Source organism: Aedes aegypti, chromosome 1 (genome assembly GCF_002204515.2).
Source record: "Aedes aegypti strain LVP_AGWG chromosome 1, AaegL5.0 Primary Assembly, whole genome shotgun sequence".
In the NCBI taxonomy this organism is placed as follows: Eukaryota; Metazoa; Arthropoda; class Insecta; order Diptera; family Culicidae; genus Aedes; species Aedes aegypti.
The window spans coordinates 145,876,119-145,889,003 of NC_035107.1; the positions used below are offsets into that span (position 1 = coordinate 145,876,119).

A 12,885-nucleotide genomic window follows, 5' to 3' on the forward strand; every position below is an offset into this window, starting at 1 on the left:
TTTGTTTGCTTCGCGATTGATATTGTCGGTCGAACATTTGAAAAGGTTGCAGACCTGTACACCCGCCTGAAACGCGAGGCAGCAAAAGTTGGACTGGTGGTGAATGCGACCAAGACAAAGTACTTGCTAGCCGAGCGCGACAGGGCTCGCCTAGGTAGCAGTGTTACGATAGACGGGGATACGTTCGAGGTGGTCAACGAGAAAACCCTTGAATCCTTGCAGATGGCTGACAATAACGTTAGTCGTGAAATACGGAGGTGCATCATCAGTGGAAGTCGGGCGTACTGTGGCCTCCACAAGAAGCTGCGATCAAAAAAGATTCCCACCCGCACCAAATGTATCAAGTACAAAACGCTCGTAAGGCCGATAGTCCTCTACGGGCATGAAACGTGGACGATGCTCGAGGAGGACTTACAAGCACTTGGAGTTTTCGAACGTCGGGTGCTTGGGACGATCTTTGGCGGTGTTCAGGAAAACGGTGTGTGGCGGCGAAGGATGAACCACGAGCTCACCCAACTTTACGGCGAACCCAGTATCCGGAAGGTTGCCAAAGCTGGAAGGATACGATGGGCAGGGCATGTTGCAAGAATGCCGGACAGCAAACCTGCAAAAATGGTGTTCGCGTCGGATCCGGTTGGTACAAGAAGGCGTGGAGCGCAGCGAGCTAGGTGGGCGGATCAAGTGCGTATCGATTTGGCGAGCGTGAGGTAGAACCGCTGATGATGCAGGCTCTCTCGCCAAAGAACGAGAATCGGAAAATTTTTGGTGATTTTTTCTACATACATTTGACTCTCCACATGTCGATGTTCTACATCTCGATATCTCTCCCTATGTCGATGATTTTGTCGGTCCTTCATTCTGCATATATTTTCACTCTCCATATATCGTTCTTATCTCGATATCTCCCTATCTCGATGTGATTTTCCTTCCCAATTTTCTCTTCTTATATCGATATGCGCTTTTCAAAAGGTTAATAGACGAGATTTTAGCGATTCAAAACAATTCGCGAAGACGAGATGACATCTGTTTGTTTTTAGTTTTCCAGGAATGATCTAGTATTCATTAAATATTTGTTCTATGTCTCGATCTCTTCCTATCTCGATGGTCCCTTCGACATTTAGATGTGGAGAGTCGACTGTACATGCAAAATAGAAGATTTGTCCAAACTTTCAAATCGCAATTTGAACCTTCACGATGAAAGGGGTTCCAATGAATTGGTCAGATGAAGTTAAGTATCAAGGGTTCATGCTAGATAAAAATTTAACTTTCAAAAATCACATTGAGAGCATTCAAGCCAAATGTAACAAATATAAATACAATGTCTTTATCCACTCATTAACAGAAAATCAAAACTTTGTCTTAAGATCAAGATCCAAACAAATGTTCAGGCCTACCATGTTGTATGCTGTACCAAAATGGACTAGCTGTTGTAATATCAAGAAGAAAGCTCTGCAGAGGATTCAAAATAAAATTTTGATAATGATTATAATGCTCCCACCCTGGCTTAGTACTAATGAATTACATAGAATATTCAATGTTGAAATATTGGAACAATTGTCGAATAAAATCTATCTACTATATTCTATACAAATAAAAATGTAATGGTGTTTGTATATCACAACAGTTCGCGTTGAAACTTAATCAAATTACTTGCTTGCTGGTGGTGGGACAAATTTTCAACACGGAACGCTGTTTGGTTCTCAAGTCTTGTGCTCTTGAAAATTTAAGGTGTGGCTTCGTTTTATAATCACCCTAAGTGAAGTGGGAGCGGTTTAATACAGAGTATTGCAACCACACTGGTTGGTGATCGATTGATTCACATAAAAATCTGATGATGACCGAATGTCAGTAGGCCGAAACGTCATGTAAAATTGTAATCTAGTGTGTGTTATCATCGCCGAAAATTGCCAATAATCGAAAAATATAAAAATCGACGGTGACCCAAACCAGATAAAAGATAAGGTAACCTTATGTTTAAATTATGATCCGGCAAAAACATACCCAAATTTCAAAAGTGCTTTCAAGCTCACAGCAGCTAGAGTTGCACTTCGTTGAAGCGGCGAAGTTCGTGACGGTTATCAGTATTTGCAGCGAGCTAGAGGCATATCGAGTAATATACTGTACAATGGAACATAGGATGCAAACATTTTTCATTGCCTGAAACGGGAGCGCGATCTGCAGTGTTCAAATATACAGACACCGATGGGATTCACTACAAGTGAATCATGCTTTACCAGTGCATTACCAAGCAAATCCATTTCCATTTAGCAGTTTACCATCATGATGTCAGCAGTGCTTTGGTTGTCGCGATCAGTTGAGTTTCGTTATAATGGAATCGTTTGTTTGACAAACTACTGTTTGGTCTCAAGTAAATCACTAGAACTTCAACGCATGATGATCAACTCATTGATCTACAATACTGTATGTCTTGTGAATCAATCAGTTCAAAAATAACAATAATTTATGAAGATCGTTTACTGCTCTTAGAAAGATCTCATCTTGAAATTCATTTAAAATATGAGATTCTTGAGGTATAATCTTTGAACAAAATTTTCATAAAAACGCTGATATTTTGCACACAATTTCTATGGATTGTTTAATTTTTAAGCAGAAATTAGAAGCCACCCACATCACTACTATTGTCAAACGAAATCGATCGATTTTCTATATGTTTCTCATTTATCATCATCAACATCACTAAGGCAATTTTGCAGCCATTGAAGGTCAAACTCTATCATCGCTACATCATGAAACGTTAGTAATTGGTCATCTGATGCAGGTAACAATACAACGTTATAGGCGTGTACTATTTTTACACTCAGCTTAGGCCTATCTATATAGGAAATTTCGCATTCTTCCGACTCGATCGCAGAATAACGCGCGAACAGGTAGCCCATAACGGAGATGCCGCATTGTTTTGCGGCTGTAATTGCGTGAATGCTACATATTGCTAGATATCAAGTTGTAAAGGTGATTTATGAATAATCCATGGAGTTCGGTTCTATAAGTATGATATAAAAATGATATGATATACAATATGAACACAGAAAGAAAAATCCTTGTAAATTTCATCGTAAAATCATGCACATGAAGGGAATGCCAGATGTGTCGCAAATTTACACGTCGCATCATGTAAAACTACAACTACTTCATGTAAGTTTCCGCTATACATCGTGTAATCTAGCATGGACTCTAACCGATAACGCGACAATTCGCATAAATTTACATGATCTTGATGTAATTTTATACGATGTGTCCTGTAAAATTGCGACAAATCTGGCATTCCCTTTATGTGCATGATTTGAAGTTGAAATTTACATGGATTTTTCTTTCTGTGAATAATAGCATAGTGACCACAGAAGTCATCTTTTTGGGACCGAGTGAGGTTTGGTTTTGCGAAGAAATTGTTTAAAGTTGATAAAACAGTGGGGCTTTCCCATGGTGGGTCATGAATATAGCGTTAAATTAAATCAAAATAACAGTACTTTAATACACAGTTCGAACGAAACGTGTAAATTTCTGAGACATATAATGCACATAATTGGAGCGTGGAATATCATGGATATTTACATGATATGTCATGTAAACTTCAATTATATGTCATGTAATACAACAGGATTCTGTGAGATTACATGACATATAACACATTATTATATGACTTCAGCCTTAAATTTACATGACCTCATGTTTACATCGCATAAATGAAGTTTACATGACGTGTAATCTTCATTATTTTTAACAGTTTAGTTACATGTTAAGAAATTTCTTCCTGCATCGCTTCTAGAATTAGATCAGTAATTATCTTAGAAATTGATCTTGTTAACGCTCTCGAAAACTGCCATGAAAAACTATAAAAATACCTCGAAGATTCTTTCAAGAATCAAAACTTTCTCTGGAAATCCTCGATAAAATACAATGTGTGGCTAATTTAAATTTATTCATAGGCACTAGACCTGTTCATATTTGAAAAAAAGTTTGGAAATCTACCGGTCAAGCAGTATCAAGAACAATGTCTGGCTAAATTTTCAGCTAATTTGATAAAGATTTCAGTATGCTTCAAGTTGAAAATGTGTTTAGGGCTAATTTTAAAGTTCGAAAAATCATAACTAGCATGTGGAAAATCAAAACCACTTGCTATTACCATTATTTGAAAGCTAATTCTATTCTGTTCAAGTTTGTCGAACACGAAAATAAGATTAAATTGAGTTTAAACATTGTTTGATCATGATTTGTTCTCCACAGTACCCAAAAATCACAGTTTAATGAATATATGTGGTAGAAAAAACACACATTGACATTAGTTTTTCAGTCCCTAGCCAACAGATATCGAACAAAATAAATCTACGAATTCATTAACCATTAACAGCTTACATGTTGCTTTAGACAATAAATTACAAAAAATGCCCAAAGATCGAACACCGCATCGCAACCTGATGATAGTTAATTCACGCATGGCACATGTACCAATCAATGAATCAATTGAACAAGTTAGCATTGCTTTTTTCTTTCCGAGTGATGATTGTTTGGATCGCATTTCAATGACGATTCAGAACGATTTGAAAACAATCATCATCATCGACTGAGAAAAAGCAGTGCTAACGTGTTCATATTTTACACCCGCCAAAGTTCACGGTCGTGCTCTTGGCTCACCCACAGCGGATTTATAAAAGTGCTTCTTAATTTCCTATTTTTTATAATTTATTTTCGTAAGATAAACTGTAACTTAAATCGGGATTGAGTTTTAGATATGTATAGTCATCATGTTCTGGAAATTAAAAATCTGAAATTATCATACAGGTGTGTTCTTCAGAGAGAACACTCCCTAAAAATTGTTATTTTCAAGAACCTCGAAGCACAAATCTCAAACAAACTATGTTAAAACTTGCTCCAATCATAAAAGTGTGTTCGACAAATGTTCGTAGAATTAAATCAACTACTATGTAGATCATTTTTGGTGTTCCGTTCGATAGTTATGAATTTTTAAAGTTTGAAATTAGCTCAGAAACACATAATTGATTTGAAGCACACCTAAGTTATCTCCAAAACGACTGAAATTTTTACCAGAAGTTCATTTTGACATAAAAAAATCAAAGTATTGGTTGACTGAGAAATTTCCAGACGAATGAATTGGTCTAATAGGCACCTATAAGATTTCATCCGAGATCTCTTTTACAGATAATTCCAGAAATATCCCAGAATTTCTTTCTGAAATTTTGCCAAATTTCACTCCGAACCAGTAATTTCACTGTCTATGGCAATGCTTGGAGATAGGCATTGTCTTAGACAGGGACTACCCTTGAAACTTTAGGGTGTTTCCAGTTATTTGCCTTGGTTTTTGAATACTGTCTTGGGCATTCCTTCACGAATGCTTTCAGGGCTCCTTCAAGCAGGTTTGTAAAACACCTCTAATTCGAATTAATTTAGCAATTTAACCTAGCCTTCAGTCTCGTTTAAGGAATTATTGCTGGTATTAAATAATAAAATCCTATAATCATTCGTGCAAGATTGTAGAATTTCATTACTTAATACCAGCGATTTTTCTCTGATCTGAATTCAATCTAGAAATTTTGAGCACTTCGTTGAAAGTTCAACTAATATTAACAGTGATCAATTTGCCCATGGATTACAATATTGTAAGTGTTGTTTTTTGATTTTTTCCAGGAATTAGTCCTGTGATTGACCCTAAGAAATACTCCGATATTTAGGCTAGAAACACATATTTACTCAATTTTCAAGTGTTGTTCGTTGGTTAGGGTCCAAAAATTTGTTTTTAAGATGGATAACGTATTATGGCAACATACTGGGGTACATTTCGAAAAACGAAAATCGATAGTGTCACGAAAAGGATCCTGATCACTAAGAGAGGTGGCGGCATGCACACAATTACCATCTGATTTCATAATCTTGTATCTCACGACTCAAATAATGATAGTCCTTGAGTTATTGAATAACTTTTCTGAAGACGCTATTCTTCTAAGTGGTCAGGCATCTGGTATGTGCAAACCAAAAAAAAATCATGCTTGCTAGCACTGTATGAAGGGGGCCTTCCTTAACCGAGTGATTAGAATCCGCGGCTACAAAGTAAAGCCATGCTGAAGGTGCCTGGGTTCGATTCCCGGTTGGTCCGGTATCTTTTCGTAATAGAAATTTCTTTGACTTCCCTGGGCATAGAGTATAATGGTACCTGCCACACGATATATGAATGCGAAAATGGCAACTTTGGCAAAGAAAGCTCTCAGTTAATAACTGTGGAAGTGCTCATTGAACACTATGCTTAGAAGTAGTCTCTGTCCCAGTGAGGTCTTAATGGCAAGAAGTAGAAGTAGTAGCACTGTATGATCATAAAGTCTCGAAATACTTGGCTCAAATAGTGATAGATAATTCTTGAGCTACTGAACAAGTTTGCCAGAGACGTCATCATTGTCATTGCTCAGACTCCTGATATATCGGCAAAACAAGTCTCAGGCTCACTATACAACCTGGTTGCAAAGTTTTGAATCAACTAGCTTTCATATTTACTAGCGCTGCATGTTGACAAAATCTTGAACGCCTTGGATGGAATAATGATAGTCCTTGAGCTACTGAATAACTTTTCCGAAAACGCCATCTTTCTAAGTGTCATAGTCCTGAAATCAGTGTTGCATTTTAACGCGTTCAGTTGTCGTTCCAGTTCAAACTTTTGAACGAGGGATCAAGTAGGTTTGAACTGAGAGAGAGGAGACAGCTGGCTTAGATTGCGAGCTCCGAAAAGTCACGGGAACCTGTCACCAACTGTCATTGGAAAACCGGCACATTCGAAGGGCAAAGAGTGAAAAACCGTCAAAATTCAAGTAAAATTAATCAACATTTCTAGGTGATTTTCGATGATTGCACATTGAAAAAAGTTGAAAACCTAAATATAGTTGTGTTTTGCAATACTGCTATTGATTTTTTGTATATTCATATCCTTTTTCATAATGAACAACAAGAAGGGAATATGATTTTGACCAAAATAAGTTCATCTGATCGTTGTGCACAACCCAAGAATTTAAAAAAGAAGGCAAGAAAACATGCCAACTGTCAGTGAGCTGTCTCCAATGAGAATATATACTAAGGTGTGGAAGAAGAAGCAATGGCTATGTATTAGTAAAGAGAAAAAACGTAAACAAAAATAACTACGTCACTAATTTACACGGCTTCTTATGGGAGCTCGCCCGCTTGTAGTTGTGAAACATTTTGCACCGTACACGGATGTCACGCACACTAAATGTCGTCTTCCTCACCTCGGTATATATTCTCATTGAGCTGTCTCCTCTCTCTCAGGGTTTGAACATTGAGCAGTTTAAAAATTTGAACCCATGCGAGCTGAAAATTGAACGCGGAATGAAAACTGTCGTCATGGCAGACACTCCATTTATTTCAATGTTGCAAAGTTTGGCAAAGATGTTTGGAAACATTTAAGGTGCCATATATTTGTAACGATTGGAATTCAATATGTTATGATGTAGTTTTTTTCGTGTTTTCAGCTTTATTGTGCATTTCTTGAGCAGGTGCAGAATCTTGCACGAGAGTTCAATGCTTACTAGGTTCTCGTGCAAAATTAAAACGTGTTCAGTTCACTTTTGGCTCGCGTTCAGTTCAAAATGCATCACTGCCTGAAATATTGGCCAAACAAAAGGTTCATGCTCACCAGCGTCGCTTGGTGGCAAGCGACGATTACACATTTTTTTAAATCTTTTTTTAGTCTGAGAACTTTTTTTGGAAATTGAACATTGTTTGCATTTGTCATTATGAAATAGGCTTCAACTAGAAACAGGTGATTAATTCTGACAAAAGTATGAATTTTACATTGTTTTATGCATTTACTCATCATTATTATTTCGAATTATCCTAGGTTACTCAACAATTTTGGACCTAAGTCCGTTGCCGTCACTACATTCAAAATGTTCAAATACGTCAAAAATACAACTCTTTTGTGATTTTTCCTGAAAATTTAATCAAAATCGACTGAACTACGGTGATGTTACAGAATTTTGAAACCTCAATGTCGGCACCCAGTACTGTAAGGGTTAAGGTGAAACGGTTTTGAATCAACTTCTAAGATTACACTCAAACTTTAAAGGCACAAATCTCACAAAGAAAGCATCCAACAACAGTGCACTTTTTATTTTGGCTTTGTGCACTAGCAGAAAGCTTAAAATAAGAAGATCAAAAACGTTTACCAAATATTTCTTCAGTGTTGTGCCTTTGAAATCGTGAGTAGGGGCACAAATAGGCCATTGAGCCGGCCATCTTTGGATTTCGAGATGTTTCACCTTAATAGAATGACTAAACTATGCACAAGCATGTTGCAAACAGTATCTTCGGCACTGTCTCCAATTGAATGTAAATGCCGGATTGCCATTGCCAAACGTTAATGTTTTGAGCTTGAAATTCGGCTTTAAATGTCTAACCCGACCAGTGGATTACAACAAAATTGTATCACAATTATATCAAGATTTGTTACAAACAACACTTTTTTTGTTAGAAACGCTTAGAATTGATGGAGCAAATTATAACATAAATAAAACAAAATCAGTTATAATAATGAAGGCTGTTTCAAACTTGTTTCAATTTGAAACATAATTATAACACAATAGGTTTTAAAAAAAATGAGCAATATCTTCTTCATGTGCACTTTTATTCATGTAAATAAAATAAGATAAAAATGTTATAATTATTCAGTTATGAAAAATAACACAAAGAGTTATATTTTTGTTTAATTTAAAACATAATGAGTTACATGTTTGTTTAAATTATAGCATATTTTGTTTAGTGTAGATGAAATTGTGTTTTTTTTTTTGTTATTTTACCTACTAACCAACCAAAATTATAACATATTTCGTAAGAGAACACGCGCTAGCTGAGTAACCAAATCTGTTCCAACTCTTTTGTAATCCACTGGTCCGGAAGTGACTTATAATCGCATGTGATCCGTAATCGTGTTGGCGTGTGTTTCAAATGGAAAATGGATATTTACCGCCACCACGAAGTTATCATTTGATTTGCAACGGTAACAGCTACAATTTGCGTTACTAATTAGCATGATCTGGATAGAAAAAAATTAACACATTTGCACAATAACATCCACTACTGCTCTCAAATGCATTTCTCGTTGGTAAAGTGTCGCAATCAAAACAGTGACAGAGCGCAGGCGTTTGGTTTTCGATTTCCGCCAATCCAATTTCGCCTTGACCCCCTCGCCTGTCTTGTACCTAGCCGATGAGCGTCCAAGTTCTGTTTTGGCTCGTGTTCCGATTGATTCAGTTCAGATGAACACAGACAGATAGGAACTTGTTTACAGTCTGTTGGTTGGTGAAAGCATTTCTCCTTTCAAGTAATGACATCATCTTTGGTCATTTTTTCGTTTCCCTCTTGATCATCCGGTTAAACGATAAAAGGCAACAAACTGGAGATCTGGAAGTGCGTATCTGCAACCTTGGAATGTATTAGTCATGCCGTGCCATAGATGTGCAAATTTTCGGTGAACTGTGAGTTCTTGGGAATTCCTTCCTACACAGGTATCAGCAATCAAACCATACACAAAGTAATTCAAGTGACGCAGCACATAAAGAACGAACAATCACCGTTAATTACACGTTACCCTTCTACAAAACAAAAAATCACGACTGCATGCAACAGTGCTTTTTGCTGCCGAATGTGTATTCAATTTTCAGGTGGCACTTCTAATACGCTTTACGATTAACACCTTTCACACGACGAGAATACAATTCGAACCGGCCGGAAAAGCAATTGACACGTAGAACACGATCCCCAAAAAAAAAAAAAAATTGCCGAGGTTTGTTTGATCCGAATCGTTGATCAGACTTCGTACTCGAACGGCCACACGACGACGATCAACTGTAACTGCCAGATGCCGACTGAGCTGAACAGCACAAACGCCTCTGACTAAAGCACAGAAAAATTGTATAACCCCCCAAGCAGCCTCAGCCTCAGTACTGTAAAATACAAAACCACCAGACTCACCAACTTCTCGTCTCTCGCTTCATTATTGGCTCGACTCACCACGACTGTTTGCATCAGTAAATCTTTGCCGGCATAGCGACGACGTCTAGGTCTATAAAGGTGTGGAATACGAGAACATTTCTGAACAAACGTGACTAAGATTATTCCCGTATTTGTGAATGACTTAATTTTTCGTCCAGTAGGTAAGCGATGAACGGATGACGAGCAAAGTTTTAAAATATTGTTTAACAGTGAGACACATGACATGAATCTGAAACATACAATGCATTAATGGATTAAATTGTTTAAGCCGGTTGATGAAGTGGCGTACATATGTGAAGAGTTTTAGGTGAATAAATGGGTTCTATAAGGAAGTTTATGTGATTTGTACCCTATCTTACCCAGAGATGTTCTGGAATAACTTTGTCAATAATACTCTGCATGTATACTTTCTCATTACTCATGAAACTTTAACTAATAGTGAAGCAATCCTCAGAATGTCGTTAAAATATATTGAGTTATGCTCAAATACGAGCAATTTGAATTTATTCTGTCAGCCCCGTATTCTAATGATAAAAAAGTTACCTCTTTGAAGCTTGATTGAACTGAACCGGAAATCGAAACCCACTAAGAAGAAACTTCCTCCCTCATTAGAATCAAAAAATTTAGAAACAAAATTTTACCTACGAAACATTTTTGAATTCTATAAATTTTGCCGCCTTTCAAAGCCGTTTTTGCCTTTTTAGTCTTCTTAGTAGGTTTCGATTTCTGGTTCAGTTCGATCAAGCTACAAAAAAGTAACTTTTTTATCATTAATTCGTAGGATACGGGGATGACATACACAATTCAAATTGCTTGTATTTGAGCATAACGCAATAGGGGTATTCAGGCGTAAATTCTTCCGTATATTGTGAAGAACGTTGTATCTATATAAATAAAAATGGAGTGATGTTTGTATGTCACGAAATGACTTGAGAACGGGTCAACGGATTGACGTAAGTTTTTCACTGTTACACTCCACAAGGGATGCGACGTGTTCGTGCGAGGAGAAAGTTCAGGAAAGTGTCCGTAATAATTGGGAAAACGGGAGAAGACTAAGGTGTAATTTTGTATGGGGGGATTCTTGACGTTTTCAAACAGCACTTGATGGCAAGACGAAGTTTGCCGGGACCACTAGTCTTGAATATTTCACAAATTTGTATAAACTGTGTAGGATGATGTGATGAGATTTCACGGTCAGTCAATCCAAGAATGCGTCGGTCGCTATAACAACTTCTATCAAGTTTGTTGTTTATAAACAAACACTATATCATGATAATCATAAACAATCATACGAGTAGAATTGACCATTGATTTAAAGGAGCTTTGAAGAAAACGATCGAAGGAATGTTAATTATGCGACTGACGACGGTGGTAGAACCAGCCAGAGACACTGCTCTGTCCGGGTCAAATAAGTTTTTGTAACAATGAGAAGTTATCATTTTATGCTATGATGTTGTGTTTAAGTATAATCCCATTTAAACGTAACGCTCAATAACTTCCATCGTTCATCATCGAATTAGGCATCAGGCAGTGAAGGCATTTCGCGGATCCGCATTTGACTATTTTAGATTAAAAATCACATGATTTTTATTCCTTTGGAAAGAGATAAAAAAAAACATTTCTACTAAATTTCTCCTGGGATTAAAAAAAACTATCCGGACCAAGACCCAGACACGGTCTCAATCATAATGCCTAAAGCGATCTAACAAACCATTTTAAAACAAAATGAGCAAATTGTTGATCATTGTTGACGATCTGGGATAGATTCTGGGAACCGAGAAGAAAGCAATCACGAAGTCATCGACTTGACTGATCTGCCCATAACTGCATATTTGTCACATTCGACATTTTTGACAATTTCGAGTTAATACCATGGAGAGTCATCAAATGATACACACTTTCGATCAACTTACTGAAATCTGTGATTTTGTTCTAGAAAATTCGAAAAACATATCAAGTTGTTTTGTCACATTGGTAATTGTAACCGCATAACAGTCACATTGAGATTATATATGAGCCTCGTAATGTGGTAGGAAAGAGATTTCTATTAGAATTATTTTCTGACTAATCACCCAATATGCTGCCCATAAAAGTATAACTGCCCAAGTAACCACTAGCCCGCTAATTCACCTTTTCGGCCTTATAGAGCTATTATACGGCTGGACCTGCCTTGGAGGCGACGATGCTTCCTTCTCTCTCCTTCTTCGGCTGCAGCCTCTCGTGGACCTCCTGCCTGTCCCGTGCGCCCCTCAAGTGTGGTGACGAACTCGAGGCTTCAGTGATCCGTGGATTCACTAGAAAGCCTGGGTTTCCAAGCGCACTCGGTTGTCGTACTGGGGTACAGGTTTTCACTATCTAATTTTCGCGTAGGGTCAACGCAGGTAGATAACGGTGGTAATTAACCAAACCAAATGCTAATGAAATTTTGAGGATGCTTCAATATGAGTTGTAGTTTCATGAGTAATAGTTTTCATACAAAAAGTGTACAGACTGATCATTTGGAATAAGCTACGATGCACCAGGGGATTAAAAAATGTATAATTTAACTAGAACAATGCTAAGGCCTCTAGAATATTCTGAAATTTTGATCATAAACTACACAACTTCATAAATTATTTTAAGCAAGTGATATCTACGTTTAGTGCTTTACAACACTTATTAAACCTTAACAGACGTGTCCACAAATTTTGACAAGTTATTGGATATTGTAAGTCATCCAAATTGTCCTGGAGTTCTGTTCCTTGTAATCTACTAAACCTACTACAGTCCATACGCACCCAAATCTCGTGAAACATTTTTATTGCTATTCATAAAGCTTCATATGACTCGGAAAATGTACTGCCGTTATACGCATAATTA

At 37.2% G+C, this 12,885-nt stretch overlaps 1 protein-coding gene across 5 annotated transcripts in view; it reads right to left on the reverse strand.

Annotated features, from left to right (window-relative positions):
- The window catches only part of LOC5565257 (protein unc-13 homolog 4B), a 148,370-nt gene that overhangs the window by 58,873 nt on the left and 76,612 nt on the right, over positions 1 to 12,885 (reverse strand). For 2 of the 5 annotated variants that reach the window (XM_021850021.1, XM_021850026.1), the window contains exon 1: positions 9,623 to 9,908. The exons of 1 other annotated variant lie outside the window; for it this stretch is intronic. The gene's annotated coding sequence lies outside the window, so the exon portion shown is untranslated. Of the gene's footprint in view, positions 1 to 9,605; positions 9,909 to 12,885 lie in introns of those variants that run through there. 2 more of the 5 variants (XM_021850014.1, XM_021850019.1) reach the window with 1 other exon arrangement.